The 22,047-nt window shown below is 43.1% G+C and overlaps 1 protein-coding gene across 11 annotated transcripts in view; it reads right to left on the bottom strand.

The window, feature by feature from the left end:
• The window catches only part of LOC139755028 (paired box protein Pax-2-A-like), a 231,974-nt gene that overhangs the window by 109,102 nt on the left and 100,825 nt on the right, over window positions 1-22,047 (bottom strand). The gene's annotated exons all lie outside the window — the stretch shown is intronic.

Here is a 22,047-nt window from a genome sequence, read left to right as displayed (position 1 = left end):
CTGTGTGCGAGTGCCACCCCGCCCCCGACAACTGCTACAGCTACCGCTGCTGCCGACGCTGCCTGCGCTGTCCTCGGTCTTTGCAATAGGTTGCCGGCGGCGTGACTCCTGGTCTCGATCTTCCAGATAATGCGACACCAGGCATCAGGGGGTAGGATCATTCTCCCTCTGGTCCCAACCACGCTCCAGTATATCCCTTAGCTTTACGCTGTCCCTATGTTTGAAACCAAGGCTAACAAACTCATCTAGACCGCTCAGTCGTTCTCAATACACCAGGAGACATTTACTTAGTGCGCCGAAACATATAGATATAAATTCTCACACACTAGAACTACTACTTACTGTGCCAGCACATCCTCAATATGCCCATAATCATTAGTCCCATACAGTTCACCTACTCATACAACCATTGAATCCTTAAAACAAAATAGACATGGACAAACTATCAGCGCTAACACGCTCTCTCAACATTACGGACACAAAAACGCTCATCAGAATACTAATATTTTAACAAATATACTACTACTACTACTACTGCTGCTACACACACACACACACACACACACACACTACACACACACACACACACACCAGGACGCCGATACTACCACACTGTTCCATATAACCAGCACGTGCACATTATTACAAACGCATCACAGATCATGACAATGCATACATACGACCACTAATATCAGCACACTTACACATACTAACAAGACCACACTGAAGCATAAACACTGCCCCACTAATCAACAAGCTCACACTGCCTCATAAAACAGCTCATTTATACCACTAAGCAGACATGACCACACGCAACAATACATCCACACTACCACAGATATCAACACGTCCACACCACCACACACACAAAGAGGGCCACGCTACCATATACAATAACACGTCCACTCTACCACACGTATCAACATCACACTACCGCGCACACCAGCACGTCCATACTACCACAAACGACAACACGTCCACCCCACCACACATATCAACACGTCCACTCACCACATACAGCAACACATCCACACTACCACACACATTAATGCGTCCACACTACCACACACAACAGTACGTCCACTCTACTACATACACTAATGCGTCCATACGACCATACACACCAACACCCACACCTCCATGAACACCAAACCCTACACTCTAAAATATACACCAACACATCCGCTTCACTACATGAAAATGGTTCACACTTCCATACCCATGAACACGTTCGACACGAACACACATTACCTCTCCACACTACCACGACATTACACTACAATATACACCAACACACATGCCTGCGCCCTTACATTACTGCATGCAACACGAGACCTACACACACGTAAATCAGTTCATTCTCACTTCCATTCACTCTACATTACACATCTGCACAGCCACATTACTACGCAAGTCATCCTATCCACATTCCCATATATAAAAGCACACATTAATTACCTCACATACCAGTATGGCCAAGGCAGGAACATATCACTCCTAAATACAAGCACGTCTTTACTAGGAATATCAGCACGTCGAACGCTGGCGAGCCCACATTAACAGTTCACATCCATACCAACACGCCCAAATTGCCACCCATACTAGCACGCCTACGTTACCACACATACTAACTCATCCACGTTACCACCCATATTAATACGCCCACAATACGAGCATCACGTCCTCGCTAACACTCACGCCAGCGGGGGGATGAGCCACACACCAACATGCCCACCCTTAACACAACAGCGCTCCCCTCATAATACCACGCACCACGCCTATCACGCATACATCGGCAGTCGTACACATTACACACGTTAGTGAGCCACAGATGCGATGATCCTCACGTATTCCACAACATACAGGACTCTAGGCCAGGAAAAGCTCGTTTGACACTTTCTCGAGGGTCTGTCACAGGACGCAGACACCTATGTAATGCTCAGGTCATCGGTGCAGGCCTCGCCAACCGTCGCGGGTGTTCTGTATCCGATCTCAAGGATAACGGAGTCAGCACAAATCATTACCCATTGATAGGTGTGTTAGTTACTTTTAAGGTTCTTATAAACCTGAAATAGCTACGGAAACTGTGTTTGGGAATAAACTGTGAGGTACGTTAACGCTTTTTTTGAGCTGAATTTAATCTTTTTTTTATTTTTTTTTCAACTCCAAACATCCTTGAGCACAAGGAAAATCTCATCATGCTCTCATATAGTACTGCTTCGTGATCAATGGCAACGGGGTCTCGACAATGATATTGTTATCACGTGAGACGTACTCGGGAATACACCCAACCACTGGCAGCCGTGCCTGTCACCTGTAGGAGGTGGGAGAGAGAACTGAGGGTGGTTGGATACAGAGGATCGATGAGCAGGGAAAAGGAGAGAGAGGGAACCCTTGAAGAGAACCTATACGATTACTGAAAACAATTTCTCATTTTTCATACGTTTAGGAAATGAAGATAGCAAAGCAAGACAACATTATCTTTGCTAGTATTAAAACTCTTGTGATTGATAATAAGGACTATAAATATGTATAAACATTTCCATGACATTTCTGTATGTGGTCAAAATGATCCAGCCAAGCCTGGAATGGCCTCCTTCTTATTCAAACCCTAAACACACCATGTTCACGGCGGCATAGCAAGCAGGGGCTTCAAAGGCGGCGTGGGTTGGAGGGTGATAGAGGCAAGGATGTGCCATCTAGCAGCACCCGGTATGGCGTTTTTTAACGGGGAGATCAAGGGATGATAAGCATAACGTGAGTGTGTGTAATAGAGCTTTCATGGGCCGAAAACTATTACAAACCTCTAGAGGTAGATGGGTTTGCCAAAGGTCCCGCCCTGCATAATTTTATTCAGCCTAAGTAATGTGGAATTAATTCCTGTAATTATCCTGCCTATTGAGGACAGCGTCTGCAAGGTGATGCATCTCGCCAAGAGGAGAGGAGGAGGAGGAGGAGGAGGAGGAGAAAGAGGTGGTAGGTATGAAGTGGAAAGACTACAGTTCCCACCCACTTCTGTGAAAGTGAAGTACCATACTTGAGTTTCTCTCTTTTCCTCTTAGAACGAAATATAAACAACACTTAAAGGTTTTTTTTCGGGGAGAAAAATAAGAATAGAAGAAAACTTTGTTTTAAAGATATCAGAAGCATCTGCAGTAAGATCCACGGCCAAAGGTGGAGTTTTCTTCAAGTTATGAACCAGGTTAAGTTCTAGGTGAGTAGAAGATCCAGTTTAGAGTGAGTCTTGTGCCATTCAGTTCTTTTGCTAGGGTACTGATGTATAGATAACATAGAATATCTGAATTAGAAAGGAATTAAGCACGAAATATTGGATTCAATTCTTATACACTATGAATGCAGTTAGGTTTTTCCAGGTTCAGACTTAGTTAAAATTTTCCTACAAACACTTTTCAGGCTGCAAATTGGCCGGAAGCCTAAACTAACGCACTATTTCTAGTTGCCTATGAAGAAATGTTCCGCCTTAAGGAATTGCATTGGTTATGTGACATTTCACCAGTAAAGTTACTTTCTTGTTAGCCTGAAGATGAATTATACAGGAACATTTGAGAAGGAACGAGTCCAAAGATATTCTTGATTTATTGTACCTACTACAGAAATCCATCCAGACGTGATGGCAAGAGGTACACACATTGTGAGAGGCTTCGTACACATTCGTATCATATAATAGAGAACTAACCGGAAAAGCAAATACTTCGAGAAAGGTTATATAAAAGCGAGAGAGTAAGAATTTGAAGCCTCTCATACCAATTTGTGTATGGCTATAGAAAGGCGAGAGAGGAAGAGTTTGGAGTTTTAGAACCATTCTGAATTACATCGAGTGCTCTTAACGATCTTCTTTTGAGGAACACCATGGATCCCTTTTATGTAGTATCCCTATAATCCCTTGCTTCTTATACTTCTCTATGTTCCCTCGTAATAATAATAACGGTGGAGGTAAAATATCATTTCTTGTCTATCAAGGGTAACATGTCTATTGGAAGAACCTGCCACTGTGAGATAACAGAATCGAGAGAAATGGCCAGAAACGCCCCGCTGGCAACTCGTTAATCCGATATAATGGCCATATTTGTGTATAGTTGAGCGACTCTCAATGGTGAAATAGTTGACCGGATGAAGTTAAGGGACAAAGAGAGGCCCTTAAATGTCTGAAACTCAAAATATATATAAACGTTGTGATTATACTAATAGACTCCCATCTCCGAAAAATAATATCTTCCTTTCGATAACGAACTGACATGTAAGCTAAACAAATCAACTGTCCCATTTGGAAGCCTGTAAAGTAACAGTGATGTTCCATTCGTTGCAGGAAACTATAGGGAACCCCGTGCTTGGCGGTAGGCTGCTCCCTAAGGACCACCTGGAACATATGTCACTTTCTGCTTCGTGTGTTGTGTCCCTGAGCTGACCACTGTTGCCATCTGCTGCTTGTGGGAATACCTATATTTGAATTCTGTGGCTAATATTATTATTATTATTATCATTATTATTATTATTATCATCATCATCATCATTATTATTATCATCATTATTATTACTATTGGTATTATCAAACTGGTATGACTAATCCGTTCATATTTTTGGTAATTTCACCATTAGGATTATCAATAAAATCTTTATTGCTAATTATATTCAGAATTCTTCTCTCCCGGATTAAAGTGTGCATTACACATCGCATAAGTGTAAATGCGTTTGGAACCATTTACTCAATGTTCCCATTTGCATATGAATATGTGTTCTGGCTCAAACAACTGTAAACACTCACATACATAAGCATACACATACATATGGACACACACAAGAAATCGAACAGAAAACGGGTTAAAAAAAAAAAAAGACATGAAGAAGCATTCTTAAAGTACAAAAGTATTGGATGACTGGAATAAACTAAATAAAATCATCAACGCTGATTGGTATTTAAAGATGCTGTGTGATAAAGTTCATAAGCGTAGAACTCCGTGGCCTCGTAATACTCAAAAGGCGGGGCCTCACGAGCGTAGAACTTTCTAGCCCCGTAAAGATCAAGAGATGAGGCCACACAAGTGTAAAACTCCCTAGCCCCATAAAAATCAAGAGAGAGAGCCTCACGGGAGTAGAACTCCCTAGCCCTTTAAAGATCAAGAGAGGGGGAGATGGGGCCTCACGAGAGTAGAACTCCCTAGCCCCGTAAAGATCAAGAGATGTAGCCTCACGAGAACAGAACTCCCTGGCTCCGGACCGCTCTAGAAGACAACTACACACGACCTCAAAAACAGTTAAACTGACAGACAAAGAAACATATGGAAGTAAACAAACAAACAAAACACAGACTACTACATTACGCGCGTGCGTACGCACATAAAGTCACTCATTTGTAAACATAGTCTCTCTCTCTCTCTCTCTCTCTCTCTCTCTCTCTCTCTCTCTCTCTCTCTCTCTCTCTCACACACACACACACACACACACACACACACACACAAAGAGGGCCACGCTACCATATACAATAACACGTCCACTCTACCATACGTATCAACATCACACTACCGCGCACACCGGCACGTCCATACTACCACAAACGACAACACGTCCACCCCACCACACATATCAACACGTCCACTCACCACATACAGCAACACATCCACACTACCACACACATTAATACGTCCACACTACCACACACAACAGTACGTCCACTCTACTACAAACACTAATGCGTCCATACGACCATACACACCAACACCCACACCTCCATGAACACCAAACCCTACACTCTAAAATATACACCAACACATCCGCTTCACTACATGAAAATGGTTCACACTTCCATACCCATGAACACGTTCGACACGAACACACATTACCTCTCCACACTACCACGACATTACACTACAATATACACCAACACACATGCCTGCGCCCTTACATTACTGCATGCAACACGAGACCTACACACACGTAAATCAGTTCATTCTCACTTCCATTCACTCTACATTACACATCTGCACAGCCACATTACTACGCAAGTCATCCTATCCACATTCCCATATATAAAAGCACACATTAATTACCTCACATACCAGTATGGCCAAGGCAGGAACATATCACTCCTAAATACAAGCACGTCTTTACTAGGAATATCAGCACGTCGAACGCTGGCGAGCCCACATTAACAGTTCACATCCATACCAACACGCCCAAATTGCCACCCATACTAGCACGCCTACGTTACCACACATACTAACTCATCCACGTTACCACCCATATTAATATGCCCACAATACGAGCATCACGTCCTCGCTAACACTCACGCCAGCGGGGGGATGAGCCACACACCAACATGCCCACCCTTAACACAACAGCGCTCCCCTCATAATACCACGCACCACGCCTATCACGCATACATCGGCAGTCGTACACATTACACACGTTAGTGAGCCACAGATGCGATGATCCTCACGTATTCCACAACATACAGGTCTCTAGGCCAGGAAAAGCTCGTTTGACACTTCCTCGAGGGTCTGTCACAGGACGCAGACACCTATGTAATGCTCAGGTCATCGGTGCAGGCCTCGCCAACCGTCGCGGATGTACTGTATCCGATCTCAAGGATAACGGAGTCAGTACAGATCATTACCCATTAATAGGTGTGTTAGTTACTTTTAAGGTTCTTATAAACCTGAAATAGCTACGGAAACTGTGTTTGGGAATAAACTGTGAGGTACGTTAACACTTTTTTTGAGCTGAATTTAATCTTTTTTTTATTTTTTTTTCAACTCCAAACATCCTTGAGCACAAGGAAACTCTCATCATGCTCTCATATAGTACTGCTTCGTGATCAATGGCAACGGGGTCTCGACAATGATATTGTTATCACGTGAGACGTACTCGGGAATACACCCAACCACTGGCAGCCGTGCCTGTCACCTGTAGGAGGTGGGAGAGAGAACTGAGGGTGGTTGGATACAGAGGATCGATGAGCAGGGAAAAGGAGAGAGAGGGAACCCTTGAAGAGAACCTATACGATTACTGAAAACAATTTCTCATTTTTCATACGTTTAGGAAATGAAGACAGCAAAGCAAGACAACATTATCTTTGCTAGTATTAAAACTCTTGTGATTGATAATAAGGACTATAAATATGTATAAACATTTCCATGACATTTCTGTATGTGGTCAAAATGATCCAGCCAAGCCTGGAATGGCCTCCTTCTTATTCAAACCCTAAACACACCATGTTCACGGCGGCATAGCAAGCAGGGGCTTCAAAGGCGGCGTGGGTTGGAGGGTGATAGAGGCAAGGATGTGCCATCTAGCAGCACCCGGTATGGCGTTCTTTAACGGGGAGATCAAGGGATGATAAGCATAACGTGAGTGTGTGTAATAGAGCTTTCATGGGCCGAAAACTATTACAAACCTCTAGAGGTAGATGGGTTTGCCAAAGGTCCCGCCCTGCATAACTTTATTCAGCCTAAGTAATGTGGAATTAATTCCTGTAATTATCCTGCCTACTGAGGACAGCGTCTGCAAGGTGATGCATCTCGCCAAGAGGAGAGGAGGAGGAGGAGGAGTAGAAAGAGGTGGTAGGTATGAAGTGGAAAGACTACAGTTCCCTCTCACTTCTGTGAAAGTGAAGTACCATACTTGAGTTTCTCTCTTTTCCTCTTAGAACGAAATATAAACAACACTTAAAGGTTTTTTTTCGGGGAGAAAAATAAGAATAGATGAAAACTTTGTTTTAAAGATATCAGAAGCATCTGCAGTAAGATCCACGGCCAAAGGTGGAGTTTTCCTCAAGTTATGAACCTGCTTAAGTTCTAGGCGAGTAGAAGATCCAGTTTAGAGTGAGTCTTGTGCCATTCGGTTCTTTTGCTTGGGTAATGATGTATAGATAACATAAGAATATCTGAATTCGAAAGTAATTAAGCACGAAATATTAGATTCAATTCTTATGCACTATGAATGCAGTTAGGTTTTTCCAGGTTCAAACTTAGTTAAAATTTTCCTACAAACACTTTTCAGGCTGCAAATTGGCCGGAAGCCTAAACTAACGCACTATTTCTAGTTGCCTGTGAAGAAATGTTCCGCCTTAAGGAATTGCATTGGTTATGTGACATTTCACCAGTAAAGTTACTTTCTTGTTAGCCTGAAGATGAATTATACGGGAACATTTGAGAAGGAACGAGTCCAAAGATATTCTTGATTTATTGTACCTACTACAGAAATCCATCCAGACGTGATGGCAAGAGTTACACACATTGTGAGAGGCTTCGTACACATTCGTATCATATAATAGAGAACTAACCGGAAAAGCAAATACTTCGAGAAAGGTTATATAAAAGCGAGAGAGTAAGAATTTGAAGCCTCTCATACCAATTTGTGTATGGCTATAGAAAGGCGAGAGAGGAAGAGTTTTGGAGTTTTAGAACCATTCTGAATTACATCGAGTGCTCTTAACGATCTTCTTTTGAGGAACACCATGGATCCCTTTTATGTAGTATCCCTATAATCCCTTGCTTCTTATACTTCTCTATGTTCCCTCGTAATAATAATAACGGTGGAGGTAAAATATCATTTCTTGTCTATCAAGGGTAACATGTCTATTGGAAGAACCTGCCACTGTGAGATAACAGAATCGAGAGAAATGGCCAGAAACGCCCCGCTGGCAACTCGTTAATCCGATATAATGGCCATATTTGTGTATAGTTGAGCGACTCTCAATGGTGAAATAGTTGACCGGATGAAGTTAAGGGACAAAGAGAGGACCTTAAATGTCTGGAACTCAAAATATATATAAACGTTGTGATTATACTAATAGACCCCCATCTCCGAAAAATAATATCTTCCTTTCGATAACGAACTGACATGTAAGCTAAACAAATCAACTGTCCCATTTGGAAGCATGGAAAGTAACAGTGATGTTCCATTCGTTGCAGGAAACTATAGGGAACCCCGTGCTTGGCGGTAGGCTGCTCCCTAAGGACCACCTGGAACATATGTCACTTTCTGCTTCGTGTGTTGTGTCCCTGAGCTGACCACTGTTGCCATCTGCTGCTTGTGGGAATACCTATATTTGAATTCTGTGGCTAATATTATTATTATTATTATTATTATTATTATTATTATCATCATCATCATTATCATTACTATTGGTATTATCAAACTGGTATGACTAATCCGTTCATATTTTTGGTAATTTCACCATTAGGATTATCAATAAAATCTTTATTGCTAATTATATTCAGAATTCTTCTCTCCCGGATTAAAGTGTGCATTACACATCACATAGGTGTAAATGCGTTTGGAACCAGTTACTCAATGTTCCCATTTGCATATGAATATGTGTTCTGGCTCAAACAACTGTAAACACTCACATACATAAGCATACACATACATACGGACACACACACAAACACACACAAGAAATCGAACAGAAAACGGGTTAAAAAAAAAAAAAAGACATGAAGCATTCTTAAAGTACAAAAGTATTGGATGACTGGAATAAACTAAATAAAATCATCAACGCTGATTGGTATTTAAAGATGCTGTGTGATAAAGTTCATAAGCGTAGAACTCCGTGGCCTCGTAATACTCAAAAGGCGGGGCCTCACGAGCGTAGAACTTTCTAGCCCCGTAAAGATCAAGAGATGAGGCCACACAAGTGTAAAACTCCCTAGCCCCATAAAAATCAAGAGAGAGAGCCTCACGGGAGTAGAACTCCCTAGCCCTTTAAAGATCAAGAGAGGGGGAGATGGGGCCTCACGAGAGTAGAACTCCCTAGCCCCGTAAAGATCAAGAGATGTAGCCTCACGAGAGTAGAACTCCCTGGCTCAGTACCGCCCTAAAAGGCATCTACACACGACCTCAAAAACAGTTAAACTGACAGACAAAGAAACATATGGAAGTACACAAACATAAACAAAACACAGACTACTACATTACGCGCGTGCGTACGCACATAAAGTCACTCATTTGTAAACATAGTCTCTCTCTCTCTCTCTCTCTCTCTCTCTCTCTCTCACACACACACACACACCGAACGTCTGGATATCTTTTTCCGGAAAATGTCTCGTGGATATGAAGACGTGTGGGGAAGAGGAAGCTTTAGCAGGGAAGGAAGGAAGGAAGTGTGAGGGAGCGCGGTAGCGGAGGTAAAGGAGGACAGTTGGGTGAGGAGAGGAGCGCACGGAGGGGACAAGTCGGAAGAGGAGGATCGTAGGCCCCGTGTTGGCGAAGGGAGGGAGGGAGGGACAGGTCTTTGTGGAAACGGTGGGAGGCACTGATCGAGATGAGAGAGGAAACAGAGATACTGGCACACGTTGAGACAGAAAGCTACCGTGCTTCATATACTTGAGATACAGAGAAGAAAATCAGACTGTAAGAAACAGCATCGTATAAGAGAGAACGAATGAAAAAAAGAGAAAAGATTCTCCTATGGTCAGAATCTTGTCAGAGGCTGGCAAGACAAGACCCATATAAAACAACAGGACGTCAGAAGCTTGCCATTAATTTCATTAGTCTGACATTTTCGGGTAAATCTTTTTCCTTACGTTTTCCTTTCAGAATAATGTGGTCTTTAGGCGGAACGACAACGCGGGCGAATTATAAAACGAGACAATCTCCGATTCCGTTCATGGCGGTTTTGGCCTCGGCTTGGGCGAGGGACGGAGTGACTACGCGTCTCCTGGAAAGCCTAGCGTTACGGACGCTTGCTGTAATTAAAGTTTGGACGCATTCTTTTTCTTTTCTTTTTTTCCTCTTAAGTTTTCACATGGCGGCACTGACCACCTGACGCACGATATCTGGTGCCATCGTCCTCGTATGGCTGGAGCAGCACCTTCCCAAGGCGAGTCATGTCCTCCCTGGGTTATACATCCATAAAATCCACATTTCTCTCTAGTGAACAACTAGGTACGATTCTGCTGTCCATTCTTAGAGATCCTGTCCTTTTCTAAAAACCTGATGATATATATATATATATATATATATATATATATATATATATATATATATATATATATGTATATATATATATATACGTCTATCATCCCTGGCAGCAAAAGGCGGTTCAAAAAGCTTCACTCCACCAGCTGAGCTGAGCCTGTAGCCAGAGACGCAACACACTCGGTCAAGAGGATCAGGCAAACGATGAGCACCATGGCGCAGTGTTGAGCAAAACCAGAGGATTATGGGTAAAAATGGCTTCCTCCTGGGGTTTCATGCTTGCCGGAGCGGAGCCGACGCGCAGGACGTGTTGGAAATTGTGAGAGACTTGCCTATTTTCAAAGTTTGAGGGGCGGGAGCCATCTAGCGAAGGAGGGAGGGGTATGCTGGGGGGGATTCAGGGTCGCCAGCCGTGAGGAACGACCCGGGGCAATAACCACACCATGTGGCCACGGTGAAGGCCCGGGATGGCGCGTCAGTAATGCTGAGGTGGTGCTGGACCGTGAGTATGCTTATTTTGTGATTCTGAATCATGATCTGCACTACGTTGTGTGCTTATGTTGTGGGCTTATGTCATTATCACAACATGATACGATTTTGTTTATGCTCGTGAATAGGAAGAAAATGGTTTAAGATATTTATATTGGAGTGGTGGCCTTGGATCATGAGTATACCAGAGTGATGGTCTTGGATCATGAGTATACCAAAGCGGTGGTCTTGGATCATGAGTATACCAGAGTGGTGGTCTTGGATCATGAGTATACCAGAGCGGTGGTCTTGGATCATGAGTATACCAGAGTGGTGGTCTTGGGTCGTGAGTATACCAGAGTGGTGGTCTTGGGTCGTGAGTATACCAGAGTGGTGGTCTTAGACCATGAGTATACCAGAGTGGTGGTCTTAGATCATGAGTATACCAGAGTGGTGGTCTTAGATCATGAGTATACCAGAGCGGTGGTCTTAGATCATGAGTATACCAGAGTGGTGGTCTTGGATCATGAGTATACCAGAGCGGTGGTCTTGGATCATGAGTATACCAGAGTGGTGGTCTTGGATCATGAGTATACCAGAGTGGTGGTCTTGCGTCGTGAGTGTACCAGAGTGGTAGTCGGGTCATGAGTGCACCAAAGTGGTGACCAGTCTTGGTTGTGTACCAAGGTGGTAGTCATGGGCCACGAGTTCACGTGAGTGGCGGTCTTGCGTCATGAGTGTACCACAGTGACGGTCTTGCGTCATGAGTGTACCACAGTGACGGTCTTGCGTCATGAGTGTAACACAGTGACGGTCTTGCGTCATGAGTGTACCTGAATGGTAGTCTTGATAGTTGAGTGTACCAAAGTGATGCTTGTGCGAAAGCGGCCGACATCAACCGTGACTGTGTTACTGTGGTTGTTTTGAATCATTAGTGTACCGTAGGGGTGGTCTTGAGCCATGAGTGCGTCAGAATAGTGGCTCTAGTCATGAGTATATCAGAATGACTCTCTTGTAGTATGACTGCACCACATCAGTGGTCGTGGGTTACGAGTCTACCAAAGTAATGGTCTTGATTCATGATTGTATGTGAATGGTGGATCATGAACGTGCATTATTGCTTGTCAAGAGACTCATGGTTATAGGTTACCTTAACGTTTGAGTGATCTACGTGGGTCGAAAGTACACCAAAGAATAATTCTGAGGCGAGGCGCGAGTCTTCCCAAGCCAGATCGACGTGTCTGACATCATTACGATTTCCTCGAGGGGTATTATATAAGTCGCCCTCTGATGTTTTATAAAGCAGTGTACCACAACGTCCCCCAGAAATTTCAAAGTAGTTTCCATGGGTATACCTCCAGGGAGGAAAACTTCGAATGAACTTTACTAAACTACCTTCTCAAAGATGTTTGCACTCACTCATCTATCATATATATATTTCATCTTTTGAGTGATCCACCTCCGTATATTGATCATAAAGAATGGTAATCAGGTTACAAGTTCAATGGAAAATGATTTTCAGGTGGAAAATACTAAAGCTTCCAATGGATAAACTTTGCGTTCCGGCCAACGGCAACGTAATCCTCGGATGAGAATTATATGATTTGTGAAATAGGAGACACAGGTTTTACTGTCAAGTTTTACTGGCGTTTTCATGGCGAAGTGTGGCTAGGACACGGAGAATTTAGCTGACGGGAGTAACGTTGGCGGGATATGTTCTTTGATGGGAGTCACGCTGGCATGAATATACTTTTTTTTCAAAAATGTGGATTCCGATACTGATATCCTGGCTAAAACCTGCTCTCTGTTGCACTGGGCCATCGTTGCTCAGTTTCATATGGGAGACTCGTGTCACAGATACAAATGGAAAGAGTAATTCCACCCATTAAGAAAACCTTTGAATAAACACACATATCTATTAGAATTCGTCATTCAGAGAGAATACACTGCAAGACGAGCACAAGGATTGAAAAGAATGGTCAGTTTCAAACTGAAGAAAACGTGTTAACTAACAAGATTGAGAAAAACTATCAGAATAAACAAAATACGAGTAAATTCTAAACATGAAAGCACTTATCATCATACAGCAATGGAAAGAGACACCACTATTAAGACTAAAATACGATGATAAAAAAAGATATATAAAGATAAAGCAAAACATAAGGTATGTAGAATGGCGATAAATGTGAACGACCTCAATGTGCTTCATATCACCAGCAAGACCACAACATCTCTGGTGATAATCCAGAGGCGAAAAGAGCCCTCCAAAGTTCCTTTCCTCCTTCCCAGACCAGCTGCTTTACCATGAAACATTGATATTCTATCCCCGGAGGGCGAAAAATCCACCACTACAGCTAAGCCGCCTGCAACTTGACAGACAGAACAAAGGGCCTACACAGAGGGACTACTAGTGTGTGGCCAAGGGTATCTCAGGAGAAAGTGGCCACATACAGTGTGATTTCGATGTACAAGCATGAGATGAGATGTACGTAGCTTACAAAAGTGATAAGGAATTGTTCGTTTATGTCTGAATTAAAAGCACGATATTTTTTATCATATCAGCTCAAGAGGAGGCTTCATGTAGTTGTATGGTGCGTTTAGACATTCAAAGCTGAGGATATTGATTATTTGATCATTAAAGCATGAACCTCCAGTAGTAATGTAGTTTCTCATTTGAGTCTGCAAACAGAGGTGTGTCCACCTACAAATACCAAATGACTCACCTCCAGGCATCCTGAACCCCAGAAGACTGCAAACCTGCTCATGTCTCCAAAACTGTGTGAATGAATGATGTGTCTGCTGCTGTATAAGCGTATGGGTTATGGATTCTTGGTTATACAGATATGATTCACATTCACTGCCATTACAACTGTTGTGGTGTCTGTGGTTATAAAAGACTCTGGTTATAATGTGTCTATATACAACAAGGAAACCGTAGGATACAGAAAGGAAATATTCCATGAACTGGGTGCCCAAAACAGGAGTAATACAGTGTGAGCGGGGGATTTGAGCAAGAAAAAGCCGAGATGGTCGTGAGAAAGACTGAACACAAGAGGACACGAGCGACGTGCAAGACGGAGCACTGTGGCAGAGCTCGCAGTCCTCACTCCCTACATTCCAAGGCTGCTCCTCCCGCACGCAAGCTTGCAAGGTTTTCAAATACAAAACATTCAGATGTTCGATTCATGATAAGAAAAAAGGGAGTATGCGTTTCCACAGCCTCCTTCGAGGGTCAGCCTATCTAAGGAGCTAAACTGTGTCAAGGAAAAGAAGTGTATATTAAGGATGTTCATTTAATTTTTTTTTTTCGTCAGTTAGGCCCACCATCCGGTTTTTTATTGGGGGGGAGGGGGTGTAGCTGAGACGGCACGGGCAGCCGAGGTCCTAATCAAGGCCATCCCATTAACACAATATATATATATATATATATATATATATATATATATATATATATATATATATATATATATATATATATATTTATATTTTTTTTTCTTTTGCTTTGTCGCTGTCTCCCGCGTTTGCGAGGTAGCGCAAGGAAACAGACGAAAGAAATGGCTCAACCCACCCCCATACACATGTATATACATACACGTCCACACACGCAAATATACATACCTACACAGCTTTCCATGGTTTACCCCAGACGCTTCACATGCCCTGATTCAATCCACTGACAGCACGTCAACCCCGGTGTACTACATCGATCCAATTCACTCTATTCCTTGCCCTCCTTTCACCCTCCTGCATGTTCAGGCCCCGATCACACAAAATCTTTTTCACTCCATCTTTCCACCTTCAATTTGGTCTCCCACTTCTCCTCGTTCCCTCCACCTCCGACACATATATCCTCTTGGTCAATCTTTCCTCACTCATTCTCTCCATGTGCCCAGATACCCATTTTATCGACCAACTCCTAGGGATGGATGAACAGCTGGGTTGACTGTGGACCGACTGCCGCAACCAGGATTCGAACCCATGCGCTCGACCCTGGGCGGTCCGTGAATGCGTCACGGTCAGGAACGCTAACCGATACATCACTCTTGCTGACCGACACATCATTCGTTGGAAGAAAGATGCGTGTCGTTGTGCAGTGTTCTTTAAGCTGAGCGTAGTGGATTCATAACGTGTACTTTAAGGATGATTCACACGTGAGTAACCTCTGCTAGTCAAGATCTTTCTTACCTGCTTCTTGATTACCTACTCAAGTATTTCGGTAATGACCGAACGTAAATGAGGGCTATTCATCTTCCATCTTTGTTTCATATGTTAGCTTTTTCAGTTCAATTAGAACACTGCCTTTTTAAAGGAAGAGCTCAAACGATATCCTCTAGTCTTTTGATAAGGGTTTCCGCTCAGCCTTGGAGTAAATATGGTGATATGCTATCTGGTTCTTAAGCTTCGTACAGTACTAGATCCTTCATGAGTCTGCCAATCCTCTCTGCTTTATCTGATACCTTCCAAGGTATCTTCTCCCTCCCTGGTTGGCTGTAATGGTACCTTCTGGACTTCGAGGTAAAACACACAGAACTTAGTATTCGACTCCACACATGTCCTCATCTTTATCAATAGATTTTCCCTTTAATCTAATCAACTTGATTCCTCATCTCTTACATATTTGTGAAATAGTTTAGGGATGTTCCTTTTCCTCATTGATTATAGATCTTCCGTTATGCGATAGTATGGTGCGATATCTTGATGCTCTGACGTGCTGTGCTGGGGTAGTGTGATGCTATGATCCTGCCGGAATGGGTGCTCGAATAGGGGTATGGTATGCTGTGACGTTAGTAAAGTGTATTGCTATAACGTTACGGCAACATGGTGTTGTAGTTTTGCAGTATTCTGATGCTGTGATAGCATACCACTGCAATAGTGCGGTGCTGACTGCATGTAATCCGTGGACTTGTTTAGCCAAAACTAACATGAGTTGTTTGGTTGGTGTTAACACTGATTATTGAAAGTGGACCTGGGGAAATTACAGAAAGCAGCGCTGAACGGATTTCAGAATTCATATCTTTGTAAAACTACATCTTACAAGTTTATCACTTAGAATCTAGTGAACCGCAGGGCGCGAAAAAAATAGACAAAATAAGAAGTTAAATAAATACCAATTTCATGAAAAATCCTGAAAGAACTGGAGGTATCACAAAAGCTGCAAAATTCGTCTCACTTTCTTTCTTTAGGTTCCTATTGTTTCCCAAATATCTGGCCTTCGCGAATTCCATTGTCCCATCTTGTTTCCAGAAATACACGTGGATGCCAAGACTGCAGTCTCCTTGGCCATCCCTAAGGAATTGTTAGGGTACAACACACGTCATGCTAAACTTTAGGGAAGACCATTTTATTCCACTTCATCAAAACATCACACACAATAAGTGTATTGTAACTGTAAACCACTGACTCGTGGGGAACGATTTTTCTGCTACGTAAAGACGAACCAGTTTTTGGAATTGTTTTTCATCTGTGTAAGTGCACAACGCTGACCTGAAACACGAGTATATTTTCAGGGAAGACTGAAACGCATGAACTAACCCCCTCTGTGGCAAAGTCATGATTCCAAGATACACGCTTCGCTAAAACCAACACCCAAAGGCACACTAACACTACGATTTGATCTCCCAACTCAGTTGAATCTTCAGAAAAACCTTCTGGTCTCATGTCTGCACCATTCTAAGTTAAGCGACTGCAAACAAACGTAAAAAAATATATAGCAAATGTCGAGCGAAATAAATCAAGAATTTCCTGTTGAGTGTTGCATCTTTAATTTGTCCGTCCATTAGGTAGTTGTTAGGGGGAGTAAGTGTATTACGGCCGGCCCTTTTCTGCCAGCATTATCAACCCTATTTTGACAATAATTGTATCAACTCTGGCCTAACACGCTAAGTGCTCCACTCCTCTGACTCTCCCTTCCTCTCCCCTCCCCAGCCGTCTCTCTCTCTCTCTCTCTCTCTCTCTCTCTCTCTCTCTCTCTCTCTCTCTCTGTATCTATCAATCCTTCTCTTTCACTTTACGTGCTTAATCTCTTTCCCTCTCCCTTTTCTATCACTTTCTCTCAACTCTGCTCATCTTCTGCCTTTCTCTTTCTTCCATCCTCTGCATTCAGGAATTTACGACAATACAGAAGACATTGTTGACAGACATTCACATGAAGAAAAATTAAAACTCTTATCAAAGCTAAAATCTGAGATGACTTCGTATCTTTTGACCAAATAATCACTCACGTCATCTTATTGCTGAAATATTCTCATCACACACTTGATGTGGTGAGGTTTAGCTTTACTGCAAGAGCTTTTGTCGCTTCGACAGTCCCAGGCGGAAGGGGTGGGGTGTGGTGTGGTGGGAAGCAAGACGATAAATGAGAAAGGCGACTGGGCGTGCTGCTGTTCGAACTCGTATTGATAATCCTCTGTGCCGGAGAGATGAAGTATCGAAAGAAAACAGTACAAGAACTTCCGGATGAGCAAATAATGGTGTCTGATACTTTTATACACATGGGATCAATAGACGCGATGTAATACGTTGTGTAACGTAATCTAAGCAGAGAAAGAGCAACCAAAGACAACGGTAGATGTTGCAACAACGAACAAAGAGAGAAAACAGACGCGGTGGAACAACAACGAACAAAGAGACCAAACAAACGAGTTAAAACAACAAGGCAACAAATGTAGACTCGGCGCCAGAGTCTGCTGTGTGCAACCCCGCTCGCTGAGTGGCCGAGGGGAGGTCACGTGGCCACAACAATATGGCGGACGTGGGGACGAGGGTGTAAACGCTCACATCAACTTTATCGGAATTGCCAACGCGTGCGCCACGTTCTCGTCACAGGGGAATTTACAGAGTTTGCTAACAGTGTATTACACGTATTGGAAAATATATCAACCAATGTATCATGGACAAAGACCTACAGTGTATTGGTAAAGGTTCAGAGGTAATATTCTGGAATATGGAACGTCACCAGTGCAAGAAAATTGTAGGGAAAGTCCAATTTGGTCACCCGGGCGATACTGTGGGAGTCTTGATGGAATTTTGACCCTTGAATGTGGTGTATTTGCGTTTTTGTAATGGGATTTTAGTGGTCCAATGAATTCCATCCTTTAAATCCCCCGTCATAAATAAGAAACACGACACCATACTGCCGCCTCCGGGTCGTTCGTACTAGCGTTCACGACTCGAGTTACTAATCAGGCGGCGGAGTCAGTGAACGCTCGCTTGGGGAAACTATATGACAAGTCTCGATTATGACATGAGTGACAAATTACTGGTGGGGGAGGCCGCAGGAGACGGTGATAATGCATTTGTGGCCGTGAAATTAGTGCATCGTCCCTGGGACTCGTCTGCTGCCCGGAGTACTTCCTCTCTCTGCATTTATAACATCCATTTTCAAACGAATGACAATTTTCATTTTTCTTTAGTGAGCGTGGGAAAGTGTTTGAGCTATACATGATCTAGTGTCTAGGGATAGCACACGGTTTGTGAGTATCTCTATGCAGCTTAAAGAAATCTTGGTACAGTTTTAGGATCAAAACTTACTATGTTACTGTTGGAACTCGAGGCAAAGTGGACTTACACTTCAAAAGTTTGGCAACAAAAGTCGAAACCACTGGAACAACGATCGTAAACACTGTTGGTTCACTTCTTCCTTCGAATCTTTTTATGTCCTCTAACCATGATTATACTATATTGTGGAACAAGAACTGTGTTCGAGAAAATTCATATAATAGCAAGGTGCTCTCTGTACAGAGAGTAACCTTCAAAGAAGGAACACTTCACAATATCAGATTGTCTTTGATGAAAGTTGGATTCTAAGCAGGATGAGCTATATCCAGACACTGACGCCCAACACATACATGTACAGACTATAACGTAAACATCATATCCTATGTTCGCCGTGTTACAAAGGCAAACATCTCTCCACGATCTCACGTAAACATTAAGAGCGCTGTTGGTGGGATGCTTTCTCTCCTCTGAATGTGTGGGCAGTGCCAGTCTCAGTGAATGGGAGTGAACTTCAACTGGTGATGTGGGTGTGTGTTACAGTAGTGCATGGTGTGCCAGACAGTGAGAAAACTGATAGTGTAAGAGTTATAATGGTGACTGGCGAGTAGGAAGGAAAAAACATTACAGAAACAAGACAATAAGCTCATGATTTTTAATGATCACACGACACTTTTGATTATGACTGCCTGAGCAGTTAGTTAACGCGCTGTTTTTTTTCTAGCTCTCAGAGATGATTAGTATATGGACGCCAGAGTGGAATTGGTCATTGTGGTGCATGGCTGAGACTTATGAATGACGTAATTATCGTGATGAGTGACAGGCAGCGACAAATGCTGGAGGTCAGTGAGTGGCCATGATGAGTGACCGATGGTTACGAATGTGGAAAGCAAGAGATAGTTACCGTGATGAATAACTCGTAGGATAAGAGGTTGAGAAAAATGCGCAACTTATCGCGATGAGTAGCCAGGTGGAATGAGTGATGAAGTGGAGAGTTACTGTGATGAGTGATGGCAAATGGATGAAATTCTAGAATGTTATCTACGAAGGATAACAAAGAATTACAACATCTGATAACAACACAGGCTACACAGAACAAACGTATTGCTCACATACGTACACAAACATTATAAAGTCCGTCCAGAACAACAAAGAAACAGAGAATTGTCTGTTTGTAAATAGATTAATTACACTACAGATGTACAGACATCTCCAAGTACATAAGTCACTTACTGTCTTAAATCTTCGAAACTAGACTCAGGTAGATTACTAAGCAAATAGATTAATTATATTACAAATGGAAAAGTGTCTACAACAAATGAACCAAGTCAATTAGTGTCATGAAGTTATAAAACTACACTCAGACCAATCTGCCTCCACAGCACCATGAGCATTTAAACAAATAAATGATCTTACCTTAAAAGTCTATACGCTCTCTATATACAAATCATCTGTATAGAATAACAGAAAAACAGAGGAAACTACAGGTGAATGATCAAGTGCACAGATGCAGCAAACAAAGGGGGTTGGATATTTATGAACTGTGAATGAGCCATACACACCATGTGAAACAAGGACAAGCCATATACACCGGGGTGAGGCGGAGTATGTTGCTGTGGTGAAGGACCCGCGATGGCAAGTGACTGAGAAATTTGTCGTGAAGAACGATCGACAATAATTAAAGGAGGTAGCACAGATGGCGTACCCGAGATGAACAACAGGTCATGCAGGTGGAGAGGAGTTACCGCGATGAGTGATTGACAATGACGTGACCAGACGCAATGATTCATCGTGATGAGTGACCGAAAATGACTAGTGAGGATATCGTGGTGAGTAACTGGTAATAACGAAGGGTGGAGCGGAGTGAGTTGCCATACTGAGTAATCGACAGAGTTGCCGGCGAGAGCGAGTGGCAGATTGAGAGCGATTTAGCGTGATGAGCGACAGGCAATAACGTGATTGGAGGTGGGGTGAGTTACCGTGGCGAGTGACTGGGGCTGAGAGTCGCTGTTAAGTGGTCAGCGAAGGGCGGCGCCGGAGTGCTGGCCACGTGTCGGTGATGACCGTAATTAGAGGGTGTGAGGGGGCGACACACAAAACCTCCCCGCCCTCTTTCAACCCTCTTAACCACCGCAGATTGCCTCGCATGAGGTCGTCTCCCACCCTACAGGTCACAGGCAGCACTGGACAGGCCACAGTGTCATGGGATACAGTAGCATTACACAGGTCAAGACAAAGTCATAAATCCGTATGAACCATAAATTGTGTCGGATGCTAAATACTGTTAATGCAGAGAGTGTATTTCCTTTGTCGTGTGATTCCGGTGCAAGTTGAACTTCGGAAAGAACAGAAGACACTACCAGTTTGTCGGGGTGACATCACGTGACCCAGAAAGAACAGGGCAGACCTACCGTGCAACGCCTCCCTCCGTCTTACCACCCTTGATCTAACCTTAGTGCACTTGACATTCATGTGGTGCTTACTGTTGTTTAACCCTTGCTGAGGTCTTTTGAAGGCCTCGTGTATCCTTAGATCAGTGACATTAAATATCATGTATGTAAGATAATTTTCGACTTTATAGTGTATCTAGAATTTTGATATTCTTCTCAAACTGTTTCATGTTAACACTTATCCATTTTCTTGTGACGCAAGTTAGTAGGAGCACAACGGCGAGCTGGGGGTCTGGAGGAGAGATGCCCCGCTGATCATACCCTAGACACAACAATGTAGCCAGTCACGACACCTACAGTTAAACCCGGGGAGCAACCTTCGGCTAGAGGCGGTTCAGGAATGAAGCGCGGGTAATTCTCTCTCTCACTTCCCCATGAGCTGTCACACGCACAAGGACCCTACTCAAGTGAGATATGAGTGGTACACAATAACAGTAGTATACCTCACACGGATTTACAGATGAGGTCCGAGATTTTTCATCCTGGCTTTGAACTTGGTGACTGGTGGTGATCTTATGAAGGCTGGAGCTTCTCATGCCCTATATACCCGATTCCGTTAATGATTTATTTTTTTCTTTCTTCAACTCTGACATTCACGTCTGATCAGAGATGCTGATGAGGTATATATAGTGCAAAAGAGGCGCTGCCTTGCCAAAAAGGGGTGCTCTCTCTCTCTCTCCTCTATTCCTCTACATTC

Source organism: Panulirus ornatus, chromosome 18, assembly GCF_036320965.1.
Source record: "Panulirus ornatus isolate Po-2019 chromosome 18, ASM3632096v1, whole genome shotgun sequence".
NCBI classification, from domain to species: Eukaryota; Metazoa; Arthropoda; class Malacostraca; order Decapoda; family Palinuridae; genus Panulirus; species Panulirus ornatus.
The sequence above is the reverse complement of the archived record's forward strand: the minus strand, read 5'-3'. Positions and strand labels throughout refer to the sequence as shown.